Below are 7,919 nucleotides of genomic sequence, written 5' to 3'. Positions count from 1 at the left end.
GAAGGCGACTGTTGGCGTCTGCAAAACCCACCACCTTGTAGTTCATTTTGATCATAACCTACTGTAGGGCAAATCTGAAAGGGGAAAAAAAAGTTTTGGTCATCTCTCTTTGATGTCATAACCATAAGTAGTGGTCACAGCCTTCACTAATATATTAGAGAGACACATTAGTCATGAGAAGTTACGAAATTTGAAAAAAACGAGACTAAGGAATATTGGCATTTGTCGTGCTGTTCCACAGTCTTAATTTTTGTATTCTGATAGCTGTACTTCTGCAGGTACTGGACAAGTCCAGCTTTAAAGGCAGCAGCAGTCAGGAAGTCCCTCAGCATATTTAATATACGAGATCCCTGGGGAAAAAAAAAAAAAAAGAAGAGGGACAAAGTGTTTCCAAAATTAGCTTAGCTGGCAAGGTGTTTGTTTCAGAAAAACTGCCGCATGGCACTAGTCCGCGTAACCGTTCGCTTTTGTATGTCTCTGGTTAAAAAATTATCAGGTTTTATGTATATTGAAACAGTACTTCGTTTTTTTGTGATCACTACTCCTAAAAACATGACTGATTAAGTTACGTTATTATTATTTTGATTACTCTACAAGGCAGCACCATGAAAGGCTCCAGCGAAAAATACTCCTTGGGTTAAGAACCTAAAAAACTGGTTTAAGTCTAAATTGATACAGAACAGAGAGAAGAAGTAGTAAAGGCTTCCTGATTTTAGAAATGGAAGAGGCAGCTGCCATTTGAATGCACCCAGGTGTCTCAGACAAGGAAGTGTTCAAGTCATAAAGTTATTAACACCATGTGTCAGGGATGCCTTATGTGTAGGGGTGTACTCAGTAAAATACAGTTGTATAGTACAAGCCGTACAACTGACATCTATAGCAGTTATGTATTTACCTTCTCATAGGAAAGATCATTACCAATCAGTTCTAAAATTTGAGCTGGATATTCCACAGGAGTAGATACACGATGTGATGAATTTCATGCATCCTCTGCCACGGCATCAAAGAATCTCCTTAAGAAAGAGTCTCCCTAATAGGACAGAAAACAAAATATTACTACTAAATTTTGCTCAGTGACCAGAGAATCCCAATTCGTTCACTTTTCAGTCCATTCTACATGACCTTTATATCATAGAAAGAAAACAAAACATACCTTTCTTTTTATATGACAGCATAACCTCCTCCAGACAGTAAAACAGACAGCCACATGAGTTCTAGCTCTGAGCTGAGTAGAGCGCAATGATGACTTCTTTATCTCTGCTGGTGATGCCCTTGTTGATGCAAGCCAGCATCCTGTTGGCCTTCTTGGCCGCAGCAGCACACTGTTCGCTCATGCTGAGAGACAAGCGCAACAGAGACAACTGCAAGGTCTTCTTTTGGACCAAAGATGCCATGCCTGCGTCTTTGAGCCCTTAGGAGGAGCAGGGTATGAGCTTGTAATTAATCAGCCCCCCCTTCTGATTTATTTCCAAAGTCTTTAAGTCAGAGAAGGTGTTTGAGTAATTCAAACCTTACAGAGTTCAAGCAGATCAGTCCTTCACTTCTCTGAAGTAGATAATTTAAACTTCAGCCAGCTTGCTGTGTGGGAACCTATTCAGGCACTATCTCAGAAGAAACTCCTTTCCTCTGTGCTGCTCTGGTAAGTGGAAACCCCACATCTCTCTTTGGAGATGTTCAGAATTTGATCTAGGCCAATAAGTGAAACGGTGCACAGCAGCTATGTTCCCAGCTGGATAAGTGTTCGCTTTTGTGTAGGCCCTCAATGCACTGCAGACGTGTATTACAAATGTAATACATTTGGGGCCTGCATTTTTCTCTATCAGCCAAGCAGGGCATGGGGCTCTGAAAAAAATTGTCCTAGATTTTACAGTTCCTTCTCTGCTTCCTTGACATAAAGTATGAGAGGAACAAAGTAGACCTTTTCTATATGAAGATAGTCTTTTCCTGTCCCTTCTCTATATTTATTTGGTCCTTAGTTTGGCCAGCTGCTGAATGCCCGCTCTTCTGCTTCCTGCTCAAATTAATTGCAAGAGTTCAGACTTTTCCTCTTCAGCTGGTGCTTGCTCCTTGCTGGAAGCTTCAGCTTTGTTTCATCATGCAAAGCAGTGAGGGTTCACCTGGCTCGTTCTGGTCAAAGACGAGGAAGCTCCGCTGTGTTTGCAACAATATTCTTCTTTATGTCCCCTCCTCCAGCCACAGCATAATTAATGGGCAGAGTGTCTGGGTTACTGACAGCTAGACCTGTCAGAAGTCTCAAGTGCCCGGACTACCACAGGCCGCCTCTCCCTGCAGCAGAGTCCTCTGAATGTCTGGGTACAGGCTCTCATGTGACTTTGTTCCATGTCAGGGATAGATTCCAGATGGATACTTCCCCAGTGTTGGCCTACAGGCATGTTTCGCACAGCATTGATGGGGTGTTAATGATGCTAAAATTTCAGCCAAACTTCTTAGACATGCTGGGTAGGGAATGGGGAGAGTAGTTCTTTAATAAAAACCTGATGCGAAACAGGCGCTTGTACCTGTAGCACAGCCAGAGGAGTTACAGTACACCTGAAATAAGGAAGTGAAGGTGCAGTACCTGCCATTACCAACCTACTGAAACAACAGTGGATCTCTGTATTTCACTAGACTTTAGCCGAGGAGGAAGACATTTTTGGCAGGAAAGTGCTCACCATCTCAAACGGCAAGCTTCCCATTTGGCATGCTGCCCTGCCCTCCAGCATGGACCCCCATGCTCCCAGTGCCCCCTCAGGGGCATGATTGGGCTGAGCCACAGAGGTCTCCGGGGTGTGGTGAGGCAGTGCTGTATGGCCTGGGCCGGGCGGTGTGCAAGTGGCGGCTTATTCCTGTGGGTTCCGGATGCGATTTGTCATCAGGCTCTGCTAAGCAGTCCAGAGCAGAGGGGAACTGAGGGGCACGATGCAGATGGATCCCCACCAGAAGAGTGTGGCTGGCAGCATCCCTGCTGCCACCTTCTCTATGGGGCCTGAGGTGCTTTGGGACACACACCTCTTCAGGTCCACCCTGTGTGTGAAGGATTGTCAGAGTCTGCTTTCCCCTGCCCTGAAGGCCTGCCTGTTTTCTGGTGTGTGATGCCATGCTAGAAGCAGAATGGAGCTGAGTCATTGGGTTGTGCTTGTGGTGGCTGAGTGGCATCACCAGCACTTCTGCTCTGGTCATTTTTGGCTGGGGCAGTCTAATGCAGGGGACTGATTGGTCTTGGCTCTGTTCCAGGTTAGGGGAGAAACCCAGCTTAAGAGTTTGATATATCCTTGGTGGGCCTCATCCCCTGTACTCAGCTGGCCTGGCCTGTTGTTGTGGTTTAACCCCAGCAGGCAACTAAGAACCACACAGCTGCTTGCACTCCCCTCTGATGGGGTGGGGGAGAGACTCAAAAGCTTCTTCATCCCTTACTAAACAAGTTGACTTGCACTACCATTGTTTCTTTTTAGTTACAGGGGCAACTGATGTAGTGTCTGATTTAGCTATAGTGGTGTTGGTAGGTTTTCCATCTCTTCTCCTTAAGGGTGCTGCATAATATTGAAGAGTATTTGGTAGATGCTGGCTAGGGCCCAGCACGGTGCCGTTAAGTTGTGCCGCTTTGCAATAGCCATGGCAATTTTTTTGTTTGTTTGTTTTCTTGGTTTTCAAACATTCTATCACTTCATCAGGATCCTGCAGTTGTTCAGGAGTGAAGTTCCAGACCATTGGTGCAGGACTCTTAGGTGTTGCTATAATGCAAATGCCAATGCTTTTTGATAGTGCCAGAGTATCAGAACTACCTTTTTCCTGCATGAAAAATGCCAGGCCAGTCCCAATCTGCAGAGGCAGCAGAGTTCAGCCAACATAAGGCAAGCGCCTTGAACTCCCAGTGTCCTGATGCTGACACACATGCAACTAAAGCCCCCTGCAAAAAGTGGTAAATGAGAGAAGGGGATGGCATGGATTCAAATTAATAAGATCCAGTGTAGCTTATAAAGCAGCTCTGGGGCTTGAGAAGCCAACTGCGAAGGGCTCTGGCCCAAAGCGGGGAACGTAGGGCTGGAAAGCACCATTTGGCCGAGAGGCACCGATCCACTGGCAGTTCTGAGTGGACAAAGAAGGGATATTTTGGACTATCAGTCCAGTTCAGAGGCCACATACTCTGCAAACACATTCCAGCCCTCTCTACAACATCAAGGTATGGAAGTCACAAGACAAATTTAAATCTTACTTTGAAAGCCACAGTGGCCCTTCCTCGTGACGTGTTGCGTTTGTGCTGTCTAACACCCAGAAACCAAGGCATAATCACATCATTTTGGATACAAGGGTTAGGAAGACCATCTTCTCCAGCTGAAGTTTCCTCTAGTGGAAAGATGCGTCCAGGAACGGCATTGGGGCAGTTGTAGCTCTTGGATGGAGATGATGCATTCTAGGGATGGAGCACTGTGGATCGGATCCTTTCCTAGGACTGCCAAAATTGCGATAGGTTCTTGCTGTTCCCTGTCTGGCCGGGACTGGGAGAGGCTGAGAACTGAGCGGGTAAGCAGTGCTCTGCACAAAGCACTTGGGTTTTGGGATGGATCGGTAGTTGCTGTGATTTAAGCTGTTGTGTGGCTTCACCCATACAGCTGGTAAAACTCCCCTTCATTTTCCCAGTAGCCAAATGTGACTCACATCCAGGGTTCTGTTGCCACCCACCCTGAGAAATCAGCAACATATCCTTATACTGATGAAGTGCAATGGTAGCAGCATTTTGATAGTGCTCATGCTCTTTGCCTGCTGCCTCACTTCTCTGGACCAGTTAGACCTTGCAAAGTTTCCCCCCCTTCTACCTGAGCTCTGTAAGGACCCACCTGCATTGGACCTGATCCAAATTCCACCAAAGTCTCTGGAAAGTCTCCATCTGGCTCGTGGAGATTTTTAACAATCCCTCAGCCATTAAAATGCCAAAAAAGATGGGTGGGTAGAGGCAAAACAATTCTGGCCCTCCTCAGAAAAACCTTTGTCCAGGTTTCAGACCCGATCCCTGAACCATCCCTCCATTAGGCATGGACGCAGGGGAGTGATCCCCAGGAAAGGGGCCCTCAGCGCCACCAGCCTTCCTCTTCCTCCCACAGTAGGGTACATTTAAGGCCACAGGCCCCCCAACTGCCAGCATGGCCATATATGGTCATTTGCATCACGATCACAGTGGCCTCCTCATGGCACGAGCTCCATTGTGCTGTCGCAGCTGCCTCATCGCGTTCTGTTCTGGACGCTATGAATACTGGGCCCCCAGCAGTTGGCCCACATGCGCTGAGCATCCGGGACCTTGACCTCCATGATGGCTGGCAGAAAGAGGACCCACAGCTGCGAAGCGAGCGGGTGCTCACCTCTGCGTGGGCAACAAGCAAAGCAATTGCAGGAGGCGCCGAGGAAGAGGCGGCGTCAGAGGGGAGGCTCCGTCAGCGACATGGCCATCACTCATGTCACTGGTGGTGTGGAGCCGATGGAGGTGGATCCACCTGAAGATGAGGAGGAGCCCATGGAGGTGGATCCACCTGAAGATGAGGAGGAGCCCATGGAGGTGGATCCACCTGAAGATGAGGAGGAGCCCATGGAGGTGGATCCACCTGAAGATGAGGAGGAGCCCATGGAGGTGGATCCACCTGAAGATGAGGAGGAGCCGATGGAGGTGGATCCACCTGAAGATGAGGAGGAGCCGATGGAGGTGGATCCACCTGAAGATGAGGAGGAGCCGATGGAGGTGGATCCACCTGAAGATGAGGAGGAGCCCATGGAGGTGGATCCACCTGAAGATGAGGAGGAGCCGATGGAGGTGGATCCACCTGAAGATGAGGAGGAGCCGATGGAGGTGGATCCACCTGAAGATGAGGAGGAGCCGATGGAGGTGGATCCACCTGAAGATGAGGAGGAGCCGATGGAGGTGGATCCACCTCCAGGATGGCTCCCCTAGCACCACTACCTTGTGCCAGGGCTCCCCTCCACCACACCTTCGACGTGGTGCCGTAGGAGCGCCCGGCCAGCACCCTACCGTCTGCCCGGCCTCCGCACCTGGTGCTAGCTGGGAGGCCTGCCCCCTGTGCCTGGCCGGCCTGCAGGCTCCCACATTCCATCTCCCCGGCATCAACAGTTATTTTCTTGATGGCCGTGGGTCTTGTGAGTCCTTCCTTCCCATCCCCCGCCCCTCTCTTCTGCTCTGAGCCCCAAGAAAAGGGGATGAGACAACATGGCCTCCACTGGGCTTCTGTGCTGGGAGAAGTCCCTCAGGGCGCCACCGAGGTCCCTGGGGCCTGGAGGCGGGGGTTCTCCGGCCTGAGGATGAGAAGGCTGCCGACAGGAGGTTGGAGATGAAGCCAGACCCTCCACGGCCGCACACGAAGAACAGCAGATGTCAGCGAGGCAGCCGTTCCTCTGGAGACGCACAAGACCACAGGTGTGCTAGGAAGACGTGCTGGCCTTCAGCATTGAGGACCCTTGTAGCTGCTTCGCCAGTTCTTGACAAGATTGGGCAATAAAAAGTTAAAAACAAACACCCAATAGACCAAGAAGGTAACAGTAAAAATGCTTTTCTTCGCCTTCTGATTTGGTAGTTGGGCAACTGCGTCTGGACTCCCCAGTCCCCTCCTGGTCGCCCCAGCCCAGGAAGGACACTGGTACGTGGGGTGCGGGCCCGCCCCAGGCCGTCAGTGTGGTGAGGGGCCGGGGCACACGGGGCAGGCCGGGGGAGCTGCCTCTGCTCGTGAGGGCACTGAGACCCTGGACCAGGTGCCCAGAGAGGCTGTGGGTCCCTGGAAGTGTTGAAGGCCAGGTCGGCTGGGCCTTGAGCAACCCAATCTAGCGAGAGCTGTCCCTGCCCACGGCGCGGGGTTGGACGGGGTGGTCTTTAAAGGTCCTTTCCAACCCAAGCCATTCTATGAGCCGATGATCCGATGAGGCCATCTTCTCCTGATGGGCCTGAAAAAGTCAATGGGGGATCTGTGCTTTCTTCCTTTCTTTTCATGTATCAAAACCAAACCACTCCCCTCCTCCCTCAGCCCTTCGTACAGAGCGAAGGTTGAGAATTAAAGCAAAACTAGGATTTTTATATACCAAAGGATATAAGGTTATATTTGCTTTAGGATTAAAAGGATCTGTTTGCTTTAGGATTAAAAGGATATAATTGCTTTAGGGTTAAAAGTATATAAGGTTCCTCTTCATAAAAGGATCCTTCTTTTAGGATGAACGCATATAAGGATATATTAGCTTTAGGAGTAATGCAAAATTAGGAATTATTTTTTTTTTTGGTTAAGAATCTAAACCACTCTCCTTCTCCTCAGCTGCTTCATATATGTCATGGTTTAACCCCAGCTGACAACTAAGCCCCGCACAGTCACTTGCTCACTCCCCTCCGGTGGGATGGGGGAGAGAACTGGAAGGATAAAAGTGAGATAACTCGAGGGCTGAGATAAAGGCAGTTTAACAGGTAAAGGAAAAGCTGCGCGCACAAGCAAAGCAAGCCAAGGAATTCATTCACCGCTCCCCACGGGCAGGCAGGGGCTCAGCGAGCCCCAGGACAGCAGGGTTCCATCACGTGTAACTGTGACTTGGGAAGCCAAACGCCATCGCGCCCAACGTCCCCCCCCTTCCTCCTTCTTCCCCAGCTCTATGTGCTGGCATGACGTCATACAGTGTGGGACATCCCTGGGGTCAGTTGGGGTCAGCTGTCCCGGCCGTGTCCCTCCCAACCCCTTGTGCCCCCCCTGCCCACTCGCTGGTGGGGTGAGAGGCAGCAAAGGCCTTGGCTCTGTGTAATCCAGGCTCAGCAGGAAGGAAAACATCCCTGGGCTGTCAGCGCTGCTTCCAGCACAAATCCAAAACACAGCCCCATGTGAGCTACTGGAAAGAAAATTAACTCTATCCCAGCCAGCACACCTAGGCAGATTTTGGAGGCTGTC

Source organism: Phalacrocorax carbo, chromosome Z (genome assembly GCF_963921805.1).
Source record: "Phalacrocorax carbo chromosome Z, bPhaCar2.1, whole genome shotgun sequence".
Lineage (NCBI taxonomy): Eukaryota > Metazoa > Chordata > Aves > Suliformes > Phalacrocoracidae > Phalacrocorax > Phalacrocorax carbo.
Note: the sequence above shows the minus strand (reverse complement) of the source record.